The following is a 17,464-nucleotide window of genomic DNA, read 5'->3' as shown; positions in this document are numbered from 1 at the left end:
TTATAAGTTAATGATTTTATTAAATTATAGAATAATATGCAAATGATGTATGCTTGGTAAGCTTGACAGAAAGCCAAACAATGAGTTGTTTCTGCATTTTACTTTTTAAACATAAATAAAATATTGAATATACACTGAGTGCACATTCTGCATGGAAGATCACTATTTACTTTAAAAGGAACTGTCTGGAGTGAGTGGTCACCATTTTATTCTATGACATTTCGTCATTTTCCTCCCTGGAGAACATCCTGATAATCTCATCTGACCGTTTGGTGGAAGCTGGTCCATTTCTTTAATGCTCTGTTTGCCAAATGTGTAAAGGAAGTGTAACAGCTTACTGAAGAACCAGTTCTCATGACAACTCAGGGCTACCAGACCCAGCATATATGGCAATCCCTGCAAAAAGTTGGATGTAATATAACTGAACTTGTCTCATCATAAGTTTAGCTATGTATCTAACCTTTGGGAGCTACAGAGAATGCCTGGTACCATAACAGAGGATGGAGGACAAAACAAATCAGTCAATTAGATGAGCCAAGTGTTGGCAGTGAATATCTGGACAAATGGAGACTCTAAGGTGAACTCTGTCAACCAGTGGATTTTGGAGAGATTTCATTGTGCTTGGAATGGCAAGACTGGCAGCAACTCAGAGCTGCTGAACTATCAAAAACACTTGAGCAGTGCCCTGGGAGGATGCCCCATATCGTGGACTCTGGGATGGTTGGGAGGCTGGGTGTGGCTTCTCCCTTTGTCTACCTCCTTCCCCTAGATACAGGAAGGGAAAAAGAGAATGTGGAAACAATGGTCTTACCCACTTTCTTGTACCTTTGGTGCCCTGATCAACTATGTAAAGTTAATAATAATAATAATAATAATAATAATAATAATAATAATAAAGTCTCAAATGAACAAGTCTACAGATTCAGAAAGTTTAATGATTACCTAGGGTTGAGGTGAGAAGTGGTGAGTGGAGCCAGGGGGAGTAATTATCAAATTATAAGGTATTTCTTTTTGAAATGATGAAAATATTTTCAAGTAAGCTATAGTGATGGTTATAGCCATATGTGAAGATAAAAAAAAATCCATTAGATCATATTCTTTAAATGCCTGAGTTGTGTGTTCTGTGAATTTTATCTAACTAAATCTGTTCAAAATGGTGAAAACAAGGATTTAGAAGTTGTTCTTGTCTTCAAGGACCAGTAATATTTTCATTCAAAGAAATATATATATAATAATATATGTAAATATATATATATATATAATGTTCATGGAAGTTTATAGCATTGAAATGCACTCTTATTTTTGTCTTTATTTTATTTTTATTGAATTTTTTACTTGCTTTGACATTTCTTTTTTCCTTTTATTATCATTTTATGAGACAGTTCTATAGACTCTGAAATTTCCCTTACCTCCTAACAGCCCCCCAACACACTGATTTCCCCTATATTATTGTAATAGTATAGTTCTTCATAACTAGTCATAAATCCATCATTCTGCTATTCAAGTGTATCCTGATATTGATGGCATAGACAAAAGCAGAATCTAGCATTCTGTATCTTGACATTTCTTTTTAATTCTAGGAGATCCATTCATGAAGGTCTGAAAAATTATTAGAAAACAGGCGTTACTTTAAAATTTCATTTTTCCATCAATTTAATGCAAAGTTTGGGATTGCTATCTCTTTCTTTTTTTTCCTGAAGTTTTACGTAGCAATATTAATCTTTGGCAACTTTTATGTCCCCTGGATTGGAGTCATGGAAAGGCCCTTCCTATGCCAAGGCAATAAAATCAGCCTGTGCTTGCTTCTGATTCATTTACGGTTACATTTCAATGTTTACCTCTAAATCTTTTATCCATTTAAAGTTTTTCCTAATGAAAACTGGAAGTATATATACAAGATTCTCTTTATATAGCAGCCAGCCATTGCTACCAGAACCATATAGACAATCTTATCTCTTTTCTCACCGATTTGAACTGTTATCTTCCAAATTTTCTAATTTTTGTGTACCTTTGGTTCCCGGTCTGTTCATGCCAAGCTGTTTTTTTTTTTTCCCCTAATATTTATTTTATTTTTGTGAGAGCATTTACAGGAGACAAAGAAGGAGACACTGAGAAAAGAGGTCTTCCATCCACTGGTTCATTTCCTAGTTGGCCACAACTACCAGGGCAAAGTCAACTGAAGCCAGGAGCCAGAAGCTGCTCACTTCCCCTGTAGGAGTAGAGGCCCAAACCTTTGGGTCACTTTCCCCTGCTGTGCCAGGCACATTAGAGGGAACAGAATGGGAAATGGGATAAGAGGGACTAGAACTGGCACCCATCTATAATGTTGGCTCTACGTAACTTGCTACGCCACAGTGACAATCCCAAGCTATTTCAATGATCAAAGCTATATATTTTAATATTTGTCAACAGAAAAATGTTTAACTTCATTGCTTTTCTTTTAACAAGTTTTTCTATGTATTTGTACTTGTTTAGTTTTATTTATGAACTTGAAAATTAACTTTCTAGTTACAATATACAAATAAGACCCCCACTATCACAAAAACTCAAATATAGGCCTTAGCTATTTGAAAGAATCAATATGTGTATTTTACATTATAAATTCATTATAAATAATTTTAGTGGGGGCTGACAACCTTTCAACTTTGATTTTTTTTAATTCAATTCATTTAGCTCTTTGTTTGTTAAGATTTTATTTATTTTGCATTGGAAAGGCAGAGATATATAGAGAGAAGAGACAGAGAAGGAGACCTTCCGTCTGCTGATTCATTCCCCAAATAGCTGCCATGGCTGGAGCTGAGTAGATCCAAAGCCAGGAGCCAGGAGCTCTTCCGGGTCTCCCACACGGGTGCAGGGTCTCAAAGCTTTGGGCCATCCTTGACTGCTTTCATAGGCCACAAACAGGCAGCTGGATGGGAAGCGGGGCTTCCAAGATTAGAACCAGCAGCCATTTGGTGTCCTGCAGCATTCAAGGAGAGGAGTTTAGCAGCTAGGCTATCATGCCAGGCCCCATTTAGCTCTTTTCAGACCTCTAGGTGTGTTAAAATTTGTAGTTTACATAAATATAAAGTTTTCTTAGTAACTTTCTCTTTTTCTTTCTGTTCTAAATACCTCTTCCACTTTACCTCTATCTTTCCTTCTTCTGTTTCTCATTCTCTTTAAAGTATTTATTCGAAAAACAGAGGTACAGAGAGATGATGGCTGTAATGTTTTTTAAAGCATTTACAATTTAAGAAATAATGTTAAAAGACTGATTTATTTACTTGAAAGGCAGAAGGACAGAGAAAGAGAGAAATCTCCACAATACTTTACCCTTTAAATGCCACAACAAATAAGGCTCCTCCAGCTTTCGTACGGGTTTCCCATTTTAATTATATTTGATTCAGTTTTATTTGTCACTTGAAAGTTCCTCATTATGAAGACTACTATACCACTAGCATTTATACTGTAATATTCATAACTGCTTCCATAGTAATTGCACTCTTTAGCATTATCCATTGGCCCTCTTTGATCACATTGCAGTGAAATGTTTACTCTGCTGGATACTTAAATTGTGACGCATGCTTTCCCTCTCTGTATTAACTTAAAACATAATTCCCCTTCTTCTGCATTAAAGTTTTCCAAATTATCTACTTAGCCTTTTTTTATTTTTCCATTTTGTGGGCAGATTTTACTTTACTGAAGCAGTCTTAGGATTGAATTTTCATGTATTATAAAGCTCTATGGTACTTTAAAATCTTTTTCCTTAATAGAAGAATTCGGCTCATTTATATGCCTTGCAGACACATTTGTTCTTAATCTTTTTCTTAAGGTTTGTTTTATTTTAATTGGACAGGCAGATTAACAGAGAGAAGGAGATAGAAAGATCATCTGCCTGTTCGTTCCCCAACTGGCAGCAACGCAGCCGGAGCTGAGCTGATACGAATGCAAGAACCTGGAACCAGGAGTTTCTTTCAAGTCTCCAACACAGGTGCAGGTTCCCAAGGCTTTGGGCAGTCTCTGACTGCTTTCCCAGGCCACAAGCAGGGAGCTGGATGGGAAGTGGAGTAGTAGGGACCAAAACTGGCACCCATATGGGATCCCAGGTCATGCAAGGTGTGGATTTGGTCACTAGGATGCTGCGCTGTGCCCTGTCTTAGTACTGCACCAATTTTGCATTATGCTACCTGTTTTGAATGTAATACAAATATTATAAAAGCTATTTTCTCATAACCACTTTTATAATTCTACCATTGTGAATAATCATAGCTTTCTGTATCTCTACAAAGTATATATTAGGTGTGTTTATTTGTTTTCACTGTATTTGAAAAGCAGAGAGACAAGGAGTGATATTCCACCTACTGCCTCATTCCTCATTTCTCACAATAGACATAGATGGGCAAGACAAAAGCCAGAAAATCAGAATTCAAACCCAGAACGTAGTCCAGGCTTTCCAAAGGGATGAGGGACCCAAGCACATCATACACTGTCTCCCAGGATGAGCATGATCCTGGAGGATAATGGAGGACTGAGAATTCAGACTTGAATGAGGCACTTGGATATTTGTCAGCTTAACTGCCAAGCCAAATGCCTGGGTCTACAATTGTCTTTCGTCCTTTCTCCCGACTTTACTCAGTAGTACTAATGGTGTTTATTCATCTTGCTGTTGTAAAAGATGCCTGTCCTGCCAATGTTTTACCTGCCACATTGGATTTTTTTTTTTTTTGTATTCTGGTTATTAGTGGAGAGTTCATATCCTAGCTTCATTCCAAACTCTTATCTTCTTTCCCCATTTGTACTGCCTGCTATTAACATTGTTCTAATCATTCCATGGTGAGTTAGAGCTCACATTCTATTATTATTATTGTTGTTGTTGTTGTTTTGCTTGGAGCTCAGCTTGGTGTGATATTAAGTTCTTGGGTCAAATTTTACTTCCTTAAATGAGTGTGTTTTCTTTTTTTAATCTTTTTTTTTTATTGTTGTTAACATTGTATTATGTGATACAGTTTTACAGGCACTTTTAGCTGCAGAATGTCACTATGGAATAATTGAGGCAAACATAACTTTTTCACTTTACTAGTGACTTTTCTCTTTTTCAAAGGATTTTTTGTTTGGAGATAAACAATTGTATAAGGAACAGCTTAAAGTTCATCAGTTGCTTTTCCGGGTCATCACTGACTCTTTGAAGATGTAAATTAAAGCTTTTTTGGGCCAGAAAAACAAAATCTTTCAGTGATATTTTTAAATGCTTACTCTCTCACTGTCTCAATTTTTTTTTCAGAGATTACATCATGCTTATAATTGATCCGTTTGCAGTGTTTTATATCTGTCATTTTCCCTTTATTTCTAGTTCTTTATTCCATTTTCATTTCATTGCATAATCATAATTTTCAATGATAATTTTATTTCCAGTTCTTTAATTTACTTATTTATATTCTCGGTTTTCTCTACTGGATTTTCCACACTGTCTTTGTCCTTGTGTTTCTCCCAACTTGACAGTTCCTGCAAGTGTTTTATATCCTCCTGTCACTTCCATTCTCTGGAAATCCTGTATTTCAATTCTGTAATCATCCTTTATAACAATATTGCTTTGTTAATTTTCAGATTGAATGATAGATTTCTTTTTCCTATATTATGTCTTGTCATCTGATCTTTCTCTCTCTTTCTCTCTCTCTCTCATACACACACACAGTTTTCAAATAAAGAGATGTTCAACAGATGTAAATTATTGGGTATTACAACCAAATATTGTAAAATAAATTATGTTATGGCAAATAGCTTTCCAGTGACATTGTCAGAAGTAAATAACAATACACACAAGTCTTTTAAAGAATGTTATATAATGACACATTAAGAAATAACGTATTTTGACTTATGTAATTCTTAAGAATGATAGTAGCAAAAGTGATGCAAAATCTTTACTGTGAGTGTACAATGGGAGTAATTGCATTCTATACCCTGGATTATATCTATTAAGTAGGGGCTGGTAATTGATGCAGTCACTAATTTTTAGCATTTACAGTTAAAGCAGTTCAGTATTGCCGCTGAAAAGTGATCCCTTAACAGAAACAAACTTCAAACCACAGTTTTGAAAAGTCTGAAGTATCAAGTTGGCTTAATGAATTAGTAAATCGATTCTTACAACCCATCTATTGCCGTTGTTATGATATGTCTTCCCAGTATCACCGGAACGTTTGGGGTACTTTACAAATGATTTCTTTTGGTGTTCAAGTGCTCTGTGGTTCTGGCATTGATATTTCTTAGAGATATTACTCACTGGATCCAGAAGTTCTTTTGTTGTACTAGCTGTGTCCTTGGTTGTCTGCAGACACCTTACTCTGTCTTTGATTTCGTCTGGGATCTTACTGCGACTTGTGCCTTTTTATTTAGGTCCAAGAATTCTGGCTCTTGTCATTTTGTCATATGCTTTTCTACATCATCAGCTGCCCTAGGAAGAAACTCAGTAGAGGTAACTTCTACGCTTTTTTTAATCTCACAATAATCTCTTCTGTGAGACTTGCGGTTTCTTTTTTGCTCTTAATGAGAACCACTCTCAGTTTCTGAGCTGCAGTCAGATTTACCCCTTCTAGCTCATTAAACACAAGATACGTGACTGCCTGACTGCGTAGTGAGAGTTAGAAACCGGGAGAAGTGGTCTCAGCTTCGGCCTTTAACTCTTTCATTGTCATACTCATTCAAAAGTCAATTACAGTAGAAAAAGCAATAGTGGATGCAGAAGAATCTGCAGTCGTAGCAGTGCTTCTTGCCTCTTTGGATGTGATGAGGTGGTCCAACACCAAGCACGCACTGACTTGTCACCGAGGCCTTGGCCTCACTGCCCACCTGCGGGGCTCCTTCAATCCTGGAGCAATTCATTCCCGAAAATAAACTGTCTGGTGTGTCTTCTTTTTCTAATAATAAGTTTTGTCTCTTTCATGTTTTCTACATAAAGTTTCTTCTTCTTCTTTTCTTTTTTCCTGGCTCTGTCGGGGTAAATGGTTTTAGAACAATTGTGGAATGAGCTGAATTTTTTCTTTGCAAAGGCTTGGAAAGAAGTAAAAGACAACCATACCTGATTTTATTTTTTATCCAAATCTGTCCTCTGCTGAAAATACCAGCTGTTTTGTTCAAATCAGGTCCCATTGTTTGTTTCTCTCTGAGAGATAACTACTTGACGTCTCCCCGCTAAGGTGAACCTGAGGAGACTGCCTGCTAGAGGTCCCCAGCTCCATCACCGAGGAATTCATCCAGGAGATACAACTCTTACCTAGGGAACCAAGATTGTCCTTGTAGCATTTCACATTGTAACTTTGTAGATATTTCTCAAGTTTTAAGGCCTAATTCCTTCATTTTTTAATTTCTTTTTCTTTTATATCTTCTGTTGATACTGTCTAGTTTCAGAGTATTTCATCCCATCTTTGCACAAAAAAACCTTTCCTGTCCTAGTTATTTCTTTTTTTAAGTTTTGTTCTCATTTCTTTTTGTTTTAAAAGATTTATTTATTTTTACTTAAAGGGCAATTTACAGAGGAGAGAGAGAGAAAGATGTACACTCCCCACAGGGCCACCGTGATTCCGGTTGAGCTGATCAGAAGCCAGGAACACACTCTGCTCTCCCACATGGCTGAAAGGGGCCCAAGGATTTGAGCTATCGTCTGCTGTTTGCCCAGGTTGCATACAAGGAACTGGATTAGAATTGGAACAACTACGACCTGAACTGGTTCTCATATGGAATGCTGGTGCTTACAGGTGGAGGATTAGGCTTGCGAGCCACCATACTAGCCCCACCTAATTTTCTTTCTTATGGACTCCTGACCTCAAACATTTTTGTTTTTCAGACTCTGTGTTACTTTTCTGCTCCAGTTGGCAGTTGCTGTAAACTAATGCTGTTTATTGCATTATCACATGGGGTCATTTTCACCTGCTTCAGACTATACATTTGAATTTTTTTCTGGCACTTGATTTCACTGAAAGTGAAATTAATTTTTCTTTCATCTCTTCCTTCTTCCTTCACACCATTCCTTCCTTCCTCTCTTCACACCAGTCCTTGCTCTCTGGCTTCCTCTCTGCCTTTCATCTTTCCCTCTGTATCTTCTATTTTGTCCCTCTCCAGCTCCCTTCTTTCTGTTTTTCCCCTCCTCTCTGCCTTCCTTATTTTTCAATAAGCACTGGGAGAATATTGAGATTGACACTAACTTCATCTTGATCTTTTGAGGTCTGATGATTTAATATAAGTCCAAAATTAAATCTTGGATACTTACATGCCCTTTGACTATCCAGTGCAAGCAAATGTATCCTTTTATCATTTCTAGAAGTTCATTACTATTGTTAACATGACTTCATGGGCTGGCAAGCAGTGTGGCTGCAAAGGACCTAATATTTAGAAAGCTCTACACTTGACTTTAGTGTTCTCTAGCTGGGTACAGTCTTTCAAACATTCGAAATTTTAAGTAGTTTTGTTACATATCACAGGACAGCAGGACAATATGAACTTAGGCACATGTACTGTCACCTTTTTGCCTAGGACAGGCTCTTGGCTGTTGGTTATTGCATTGTACCTATCTTTGCCCAAGAAAGTGAGCCAATTACTTGTGAGTCTTCCACCATCTCCCTCCACCCATATAATTTGGTTAAGATCATTTCACAGGAGCTTCTCAATCTCCTCTCGTCCAGATACAAAACTCATTCCCAAGGTGAAAATTTCTATTTTGGTGGTGGTTAGGGATCCTCACCAATCAAAGGTTGGATAAAAATGTCTGGGAAAGAGCAGCTCAGAATTTTAACTTTCCAATAGCCTTACCAGTTTTATAGCCAATCCTAATGATCATTTACACTTTGCTAGTCAGAATTTTGAGATTTAGACACAGACATATGTCTGGGAAGGATCTGAAAAAAAGATCCTAAGGTTCCTTGGCTGTTCAACCTGCTTGGTCATAATAAAGTAAGCGTAGATAAACTCTGGAGGTCCAGCTGCATTTTCCCTCTGGCCTGTGTGTTTTATTTTTTTTTAAATATATACTATGGAATTTACCATATGAAAAGGGGATTATAAAGATGAAACACACTAGTCTTTGCCTCCAATAAAGCTGTATATGGAGTGTGAATGGATACTGGGAAACGTAGGTATGTAGTTGTAGAGGAGGATTCTGCTGACTTAAGAACTATCAGAAGAGGTTCACAGAGAACATAATCAAAAGCCCTTTTTGTGATTTTGTGCCAAATTTGTAAACCTAGAGAATTACAGGAGCAATGACATGGCTTCACCTCTTACTGTGAGGTTCCTTGATTTTGGAAAGAAAATACCATCATATTGCTCAGGTGATGCCTGCGTCACACTACCCAAAGGAAAAAGAAAAGATCCTGACTCTGACAGCTCCGATGCATCTTGCCATTTCAGCTTTACTTCATCATTCACACTGCAGGCTTTTGAAATAGGCTTAAGCGAGGGCTAATCCAAATGTTCAATTGTGTGCATTGTTGTCCAGGAAGAATACTCCAGATCTGTTTCTGAGAAACAGACTGTCCACATGAATTCAAGCAAACATACAGATATAGCTTTTTTTATTTATTACTTTGAACAGAAATACACGTTTCAGCAAAATAGAGGCAGCTTTTTTGTAAATGTTACTTTTGTCATATATATGCATATGGCAAAAGTTATATAAATATATATATACATATCACTAAGTATCTTAATTTTGGTGGCTTTTTGTCTTTTTTAAACAATGATCACATTTGTATTCTCAGCTGAACTCTCATGGCTTCTGGTATTACCAAGGCATGGAATTTTAGCACTATTTTATAAATGAAGAAATGGAGGAACCCCGGTTCTAAGGAATCGAAGGCCTTTGAAATAGCTAAAGTTCTACTGTCAGCTTCCGAGTTACAGGTTAAGCAGAAACTTATGAGAGTGGATGATCTGAGCCAAGATTCAGGGTAAATAATTTAGTGGGACTCAAGTCCTACTTTCTGATTCTCAGATAAGGAAACTTTCCCCCTATGACATGGTTTCTGAAGATTAAGTTAAATCTTTTTTTCTTGATCATTGCCTCTGTATGATTCAAGAAATCCTCAAATACCATTTCTCAACAATGCAGTCCATTCTACTAAACAGGCTTTAGCTTGTGTGATTTAGCACGGTTTGTTCCATCCCATACTCTAAATGAATAAATTCCTCACCTGCAGAGGAATGACATTTAAAATAATGCCAAATAATTGTCTGTTTTGCAAAATGTTAAAAATTATTAGGGATCAATCCAGGCTTGGACGTATTGTAGCATTTTTATTTCTTGAATATTCCATCCTTTAAATGCATATAGGTTGATAAAATGTCTGAGCCTCTTCAGGTGAGTAGTAGTTTTGAAATCCAATTAATCCTTTGTACTAAACAGAAGAAGGGTCATTCAAAAGTTAGTATTTATTATTATGTATGTTTTTAAAAATCATTGCAGCCTGCAAACCAGTAGTGTTCCCAAAAGCTTTTTTGCTGCTGGGAGAATTATTTCCCAAAATAGAAGAAACAGGTAAAGAGAACAGTTTGCTGCTTTGTAAGATTTAGATGGTCCAGATAATTTAGAAAATCCTTCTAACAGGAAAAAAATAACAATACATTATAGGATGAAAAAGACATTTTTGCCTAAATATTTCTGATAACACAGATTATTCCATTTTCTTATAAGTGTATGGGATATAGATTATCAGATTGACATAAAAATATTTTTTGCCTTACAGCGTTCCAACGAAGATGGGAGGTTTGATAGATAAATAGGACTTATAGCTTTTCTTTCTTTTGTTATATCTAGGTGATTTTGATGGGATAGGAACCATTTTCTATGGCAATTTAGCTTCCCCTTTCTATCTTTACAGTTTTTTCTTTCAATGGTGTTTTTTCAGGGCCATTAAAAAGGGTAATGATGTAAAAATTGTGTATCTGCTCTTTTGGTTGGCCAGCATTTGTCCTACAATTATTGAAATAGCTCGTGCTTTCTTCCTCTTTTGAAAGTTGTATTCTCTCTCTCTCTCTCTCTCTCTCTCTCTTTCTCTCTCTCTCTGTTTCCCTGTCTCTTGCAGACCCTGATTTCAATCCATGGTCTTTTTTTTTTTAACATTATTTATTTTTATTTGAAGGGCACATTTACCGAGAAAAGGAAGGACAGAGAGAAATCGTCACTCACTGATTTATGTCCCAAACATCTGCTACAGCCAATGCTGTGTGAAGCCAAGCCCAGGAGCCAGGAGCTCTCTCCAGTAGGAGTCCAAGAATTTGTGCCATCCACTGCTGCTTTCCCAGGTCACAAGCAGAAAACTGGATTGCAAGTGGAGCAGCTGGGGCATAAACCAATGCCCATATGGGATGTTGGCACTTGCAGGTAAAGGATAGCCTGTTGAGACACAGCACAGACCCTGGTCCATTGGCTTGATTCACCACTAAGAGGAAGGAAGACCACAAGTCTGCAGGAATATAAACAAATGTTAAGAGGAAAAATTGTATCACAAGATTTTTCTTTTTCAGTCTTTTTTATATTAACTGATATGTATCAGAGATAACATATCTGTCATTTTGAAACTGGTTTATCTAATTAAGTATAATGCTTTTCAGTTGCATCCATTTTGTTGCAAAAGAGCATGGCTTAAAGAGGCAGAACTCACAGATATCAGAGAAGTCAGGACTGAGTTTCTGGATTTTATGCACCCTCACAGAGGCAAGTGGCTGATCTTCCCTTCCTGTCAGGGACTTCAAATGCAAGAAACTTCTTTATAGTTCTACTTTAAGTTATTAGAAATTTCTGCTCTCCAAACAGTGGCTCGCAGGTATTATCAATGATATGTGAATTCCTTATGACTATTTTAAAGTGAAATATATTTAATATAAGGACATAAATGCCCTTATAAAATGGTAAGAGCAGTGTAAAATCAAAATTGTACATCTAGGGCCTGGCAAGATGGATTCGTGGCTAAATACCACTTGCAAGCACTGGGATCCCATAAGGGTGCTAGTCTAAGTCCCGGCTGCTCCATTTTCCTTCCAGCTCCCTGGTGATGGCCTAGAAAAGTGGTGAAGAATGGCGCAAATCCTTGGGATCCAAGGAGGAGGCCCTGGAGAAACTTCTGGCTCCCTATTTCAATCAGCTTAGCTCTGGCTGTGTGGCCATTTTGGGAGTGAACCAATGGATAGAAGATCTTTGTCTCTCCTTATCTCTATAAATCTAATCTGCCTTTCCAAAAAAAAACCCCTAAATCTTCAAAAAAGTAGAAATAAGTCAACTCCCTTCTCACTGTGTTTTCATCGTTAGATGCTCTCTAGTAACTTCTCTAATTAGAACTCTCTGGTGGGTAGCTGATGCTCTGCACTTCAGCATGCACAGATACAGGAGAGAAATGTAAAAGTTGGATTTCTTGCTTCATATACTGCCAACAGTAGTAATAGTTGATTCTAAAATTAAATCCAAACTGCAATATTGCTCATGTATAAACAATTTTTCTCTCTTTCCTCTCTCCATCTCTCATGTCACAGGAGTTTTACAATAATTTTAGCATCTCTGTGAGTATAAAATTGATAATTCTGCACATTCTATACAAAACTGAGAAATCGGGGTCAACAATATTTAAATATTGGAATTATGTAAATAGTATCTGCTTTGTTACCAACAGGCATAATTAGATTTTCAGTAGAATGAAATGTAACCTAGTTGCTTTAAGCACAAGTCATTTTAAAGCAAATTTCCTGCAAGTCGAAGACAAATTCATTCTTTTAATTTACAAATGATTTATTGTTTAATGCCACGTCTTCATTCAAATCAATTCATGTTTGTGTCATAAGGAAATAAGCCTTTGAGAAATTCGCCTGAAGACGGAAGTGTCTCGGAGAGAACGTCTAAGGGAGTGGAGCAGGGCCGGGTCAGGACTGTTTGGTTAGCAACAGAGTACCCGTAGTCAGAGAGACGTTTCTGTTTCCCTTAAATTGTTGCCCAATTTCTAAGGATTAAAATGATTAAGTTTAATCTAAAATAGTTATTCACAATGAAATCTGTATATGCCCAAGGCTTTACTGCTTTGATAATTTGGTGTCCTGGATGAAGTCCTGGACTCTTATCTTTGCACTGGACCAGTCCTGGCTATTGTGGACATCTGGGATCTGGGTGTGACTCAGTAGCTGGAGTCTCTGTCTGTCTGTCTGTCTATCTATCTATCAATCAATCGATCTATCTATCTATATCTATACATATATATAGAGTTAAGGTTATCCTTATATATATTCTTATACATATATCCATATATATAGAGAGAGACAGAGAGCGTGTACACACACACACACACACACACACACACACACACACACACACTCTGATTTTAAAAATGTACCCAATGGTATTGCTAATAAGTCTGAATGGATATCATGGGGTTGTTTAATATAGTAGTATGTAAGAGTGGTTGAACCTGGAAGAATATAGCAAAAGTAGCTACTACAGGCAGTGGACATAGACCTAACCAGAAGGAGCAGATATGGACCTAGGACACTTGAAAGTGCTGAGAAAGAGCCAAGGTATCTATTGAAAATAAATAATGCCTGGGAGAAATGGCAAAACTCCCTGAACGCAATGATACTCAATGGATCTAAAAGTTCCTGAAAAAGAAAAGTTTGTTTACAAGTTCAGGAAAACGAAGATTATTATAAAGAGGATGAAAACCTTGTTTATGATATCTCCGGTCATATTGGAAGAGAGAGATAAAAGCAAAGATTCACAAAAACTCAATTACACTCATTTGATACTTCTCATATAGGTCTTTATAAATGTTATAAATTTAAATTGGTAAGTCACTTATTTCAAGCAACATAACATCCTGGAGAAGCGTAAGGAAATTTATTCAGAGTAAATATATTTAAGAAGGGCTTCCATAAATCTCTCTGAGTTGAACCTTGCATATTTCAGTGTGTAATTTGGGGATATGAGAATCTCCTTCGTTATAAAGTGCCGTAAGAAGTGCTGAAGAGACATCAAATCTGTATGGGAACTGTAATGTGTTGTAGGTATGTTAGCTTTTATTCCGCAGAATAATGAGTTTCAAAAGTAGTCTTCCCTGATGAGTCCCCCAAATGTGAGAGGCTTCGACAAGCATTCATATTCGTTGCTCAGTGGAGCAGTGATGATAAATGCCAGCAGCACACCCTTTCCAATGCTGTGAGCTGGCTTGGCTTACTCTAAGGCTAAGCAAACCATGAGTGCTTTCAGTGCTCCCAAGAGCATTGCAAGAATGATACATATTATGGTCCTGAAGGATAACCTTATTGTCAACACTTTCAAGGGCATACTTGTCTCCTGCAGTGCTTGGATTCCCCACTCTCAACCTCCAGGTGAATCAAGATGAGTTAGATTTATTAACAAATCTTTCACTATTATTGGGAATTTTCAAATGTAATTCTTGTTATTGTGAAGCATTGTTTGGAAGTTTTGCAGTATTTGTCTACTGAATTTAGGCGGTAGTGATTTCCAGAAGGGTTGAAGAGGGGAAAAAGCCATGGAATTAAAAAATATAAGGAACCTAATTAGTGTTTCTTTCTTTCTGAATGATTTTATCTATTTATGTTGAACAAATAGTAGCAAAATATCATTGAGCAGCAAATCAAATTAACCTGTCAAATCGCTTTACTTTGAGAAAACATTTTTATCTAGCTGAGGTCTATCAAACTGAAATAATTTTTCTGGTTCTAATAAGGATTTGAAAAATGGGGAACAGTTATAATTACATTTAATGAGTCAGCATCAAATCTCTCCATTTAAGATGCTTAGAATTTTTATTCCAAATCTGTCCCTTGCACACATTAATGTTCTTGTATCTATAAGGAGGAGATAGTTCAAATATATTTATTGGAATATTTTTGAGCTTCAAGTGAATATCTGTGATAAGTACAATAGTGATTTCCCTTGAAACACCTACATATTAAGATCTGGAACCAGTTATCTTTTACCTAACACAGGAGAAACAGCTTTTAAGATCTATTTATTTTTATTTTAAAAGGCAAATTTTTACACAGAGCAAAAGCACAAGTGTCTTCCATCTGCTGATTCACTTGCAATGGTTGCAATTGCCAGAGCTGACCTGATAACCAGGAGCTTCTACCTGGCCTGCCACATAGGTGCAGGTGCCCAAGGCCTTGGGTCGTCCTTCACTGAACTCCCAGAACATTAGCAGGGAGATGGATTGGCAGAGAAGCACCAGGGACACAAGAGGGTGTCCATTTGGGATGCTGGTGTTTACAGGCAGAGGATTAGCCAGGTATGTCACCACATCATTTCCCAGAATTAACTTCAAAAGTATGTCTGAAGACTATGAAATGGAAACATTAATTTATAATATCCACGTGTGCTACATCCAATCACAGGTTCCTAAAATTGTACAGTTTTATCCGCAGAGTCAGAGAAGGAGGCATGGAGGCAATGAGGCAAAGCCTTTCTTAGAGCTTCCAGGAAGAAATCCAACCTTACTGACACCTTTATGCTAGCTCAGTGACAATTGATGAGTTTACTGAATTTAGGTCCATAAGGCAATACATTCTGTTTGTTTTAAGCTATCAATTTCACGGTACTTTGCGAAGGCAGATGTAAAAAGTAAATACAACATTTGAATCACTTGCTAGCATTTATTTGTTTGTAACACAGATTAGCCATTGAGGAGGACACAGAAAAAAATTTTCCATGGCTGTTTCTCCCCAGCAGTGGTGTAGCTAAGTAGAAGAAATACATCTCACACACAACTGTGAGTCAAGCATAGTAAGGGGAAATCTAAGAAGAACCGAATGTAAGTCAAAGCTCATAGAGAAAGAGCTCTTGATCCCCATCTGAGTGAGGACAGGGAAAGGAGTCATTAGGAAAGTGTTAAATGAAGACTTCCAGCTAGAATGAAAAGGAACAATGTGTAGAACTTGAATATGGAGAGGAGAGCTGAACTCTATGCCACAGAAAGGGCCATATGCAGAAGAAATGGTGAATAAATGCAATTTGCTGTAAATTTGACCATGAGAAATTGAATGTTAAGCAGGCATTTTGCATTATAATGAGTATGAGGCAGGATGAGAAATGTTTCCTATTATGCAATGTAAAAAAAGCCAAATATAAAATTATGCTGGTACTAGCTTCAGCTTTGTAAATTATGTGTATATATGAGCAAAGCCTGGAAGGAAGTACTAACTACGACAAAATTTACAAACAAATGATATTAAGATTATGGAATTCCAAATAATGTTTTTACTGTTAGCACATGTATAAAAATTGAAAATGCATGGCAGTTGTTTGTGGGTGCATATAGACTGCAAATGTGAGGATTTAATATTATGTCAAACATGCAAATGGCATACATTGAACTCAATAACCATTGTGTATGTTACGAAATCTAGGAACCCAGTAGAAGAAAAAAAAAGAGGTACAAATTCTGTTTTTCCTTTCTTTAATTATCACCATTTGACAGAAGGCATAAAGTACAGGGGCAGAGTGTCCCTGTTCATAGCAAAAGATGCATTGAATCAATACTTGTCTGATATCAAGGATTTTTTTTTTCTAGCAAAGCATTATGATGTTGAAACTTGGGAACTATCTGTAGAAAAAGTAAAATATGGGGAGTTTTTTGATTTAAAATGTTGACATGGTAAGTTTAAATAAATTTCAAGGAAGCTAACTTATCCTTAAGGAACTCAAATACTACAGTCTTGTGATAGATAACAAAATATATCCATCTATCCAAAAAGCAATTTATTGCTCACTTCACTGTCTTGCTAACCTCATCATTCTCTGAAGGTAGCTGGAAGCAAAACTGGTTGCAACAGGATTCATAAGGCCATCCACCCCTATTTTATTACCAATAAGAACTAGATTTATTCATAGATCAAAAGAGAAGGAAAAATACTTGCAATTGATGACTTATTGGAATACTGCATAGTCAATTGATATGTTTACTAAATTATTTGTTCTCCTAATCATCAAAATATGAATTTTGCATTGGATCTTCTTCAATGCATTGGACTTTTTGGAGGCTATCATCAAATATCAAGTGAACTACTTACTTGACTAAAATCATTGAATCCTATGTTGTTTCAAGCATCAGCTTATTCCACATATGACAAAATTAGGTGTCTTTTTCTGCGAGTGAAGTAGCATAGAAGTAAGATCTTTCTGGCAGAGGAATTTTGTCCTGGTCTGCGTATAAATTTATTTTGTGATGCTGGGTTAGCTATTTCACATCTCAATTATGAAATGTGATGGTTGAATTGATGAGTTCTAAAATCTATTATGGATGTTGCAGTTAAAAGTGCATAGCGTTCCTCTCATAAATCACAATGACTCTCGCTGTCCAAGCATCAAGTGCCAGCACTATCAGGAAACTGGAACAAAAACTTTAAATTACTAAAAATGAATGTTCTTTGCCCATTATAGATTAGATTCTGAATAGCCATCATACTTCTCTAAAATATGCCTTGAGTTGAAACAATTATT

At 36.7% G+C, this 17,464-nt stretch overlaps 1 pseudogene; it reads right to left on the bottom strand.

Moving 5' to 3' along the window:
- Nucleotides 1-6,094: 6,094 nt before the first annotated feature.
- LOC121171094 lies at nucleotides 6,095-6,674 on the bottom strand (annotated as a pseudogene).
- Between the last annotated feature and the right edge of the window lie 10,790 nt (nucleotides 6,675-17,464).

The sequence above is a fragment of the Ochotona curzoniae genome, unplaced genomic scaffold (assembly GCF_017591425.1).
Source record: "Ochotona curzoniae isolate NIBS_2020 unplaced genomic scaffold, NIBS_Ocur_1.0 scaffold_2587, whole genome shotgun sequence".
Taxonomy (NCBI): Eukaryota; Metazoa; Chordata; class Mammalia; order Lagomorpha; family Ochotonidae; genus Ochotona; species Ochotona curzoniae.
This window is presented reverse-complemented; position numbering and strand designations above follow the sequence as displayed.